This window comes from Canis aureus, chromosome 3 (assembly GCF_053574225.1).
Source record: "Canis aureus isolate CA01 chromosome 3, VMU_Caureus_v.1.0, whole genome shotgun sequence".
Lineage (NCBI taxonomy): Eukaryota > Metazoa > Chordata > Mammalia > Carnivora > Canidae > Canis > Canis aureus.
The window spans coordinates 69,717,617-69,718,861 of record NC_135613.1 but is presented as its reverse complement, the minus strand read 5'-3'; the positions used below and the strand labels follow the sequence as shown (position 1 = coordinate 69,718,861).

The following is a 1,245-nucleotide window of genomic DNA, read 5'->3' as shown; positions in this document are numbered from 1 at the left end:
TATAGATAATTTGGAGAGAATTGACATCTTCTAATCTATGAACACAATATATCCTGTTTATGTAGATTTTCTTTTAATTTCTGTATAAAGTTCTTCCATATATTCCTAGATATTCAATGTTTTTCAAGCTATTTTTTTTTCTTTTCAAGCTATTTTAAATGTCATTTTTGTAATTATATCTTTAATTGTTTTTTGCTGGTATCTAGAAACAAAGGGATATTTTTCTGCTCGCTTCAGCAGCACATATACTAGAATTAGAACAACATGGAGAAGGTGATCATGGTCCCTGTGCAAGGATGAGACACAAATCTGGAAAGAAAATGATGTTTTCAACTCTGTATCCAATGACATAAGTTCACTTTCTAACAGTTGATCAGTAGGTTTTTTTGTTTTTTTTATGATAGTCACAGAGAGAGAGAGAGAGGCAGAGACACAGGCAGAGGGAGAAGCAGGCTCCATGCACCGGGAGCCCGATGTGGGATTCGATCCCGGGTCTCCAGGATCGTGCCCTGGGCCAAAGGCAGGCGCCAAACCACTGCGCCACCCAGGGATCCCTGATCAGTAGTTTTAAAAGATTTTCTCTATGCATAATTATGTTATCTGTGAAGGATGACTTTTATTCGTTTCAACATTTATTTTTCTTGCCTGATAACACTTGAGGGCCTCAGTACAATGCTGAATAGAAGTTGTGGTAGTAGGCATCTTTGTCCTCCAATATCAGAGAGAAAAGTTTTCAGTATTCCGCCGTTAAGCATTGTGTAGGCTTTTAGTAAATTCCATTTATTATATAAATAAAGATTCCCTCTTTTCCTATTTTGCAAAGAGTTTTTAAAATATTACAAATAGATGTTGAAATTTATCAAATGCTTTTTCTATACCTATTAGAATGATTACATGGATCTTTCCTTTATTCTGCTCATGTGTGAATTACATTTATTAATTTTATTTTTTTTTTTTTTAAGATTTTACTCATTTATTCATGAGAGACACACAGAGAGAGAGAGGCAGAGACACAGGCAGAGGGAGAAGCAGGCTCCATGCAGGGAGCCTGATGTGGGACTTGATCCCAGGTCTCCAGGATCAGGCCCGGGGCTGAAGGCGGCGCTAAACCGCTGAGCCACCCAGGCTGCCCACATTTATTAATTTTAAATGCTACGCCAAAAAAAAAATAAATAAAAAAATTTTTAAAAAAATAAATAAATAAATGCTACGCCAACCATGTGTTCCCAGAATACACTGATCGTG

General features: G+C 36.7%; 1 non-coding gene across 1 annotated transcript; it reads left to right on the top strand.

Annotated features, from left to right (window-relative positions):
- Positions 1 to 224: 224 nt before the first annotated feature.
- LOC144311607 (U6 spliceosomal RNA) lies at positions 225 to 331 on the top strand. Its single transcript, XR_013377205.1, has one exon. It is a non-coding gene; the product is annotated as a U6 spliceosomal RNA (small nuclear RNA).
- The last annotated feature ends 914 nt before the right edge of the window (positions 332 to 1,245 follow it).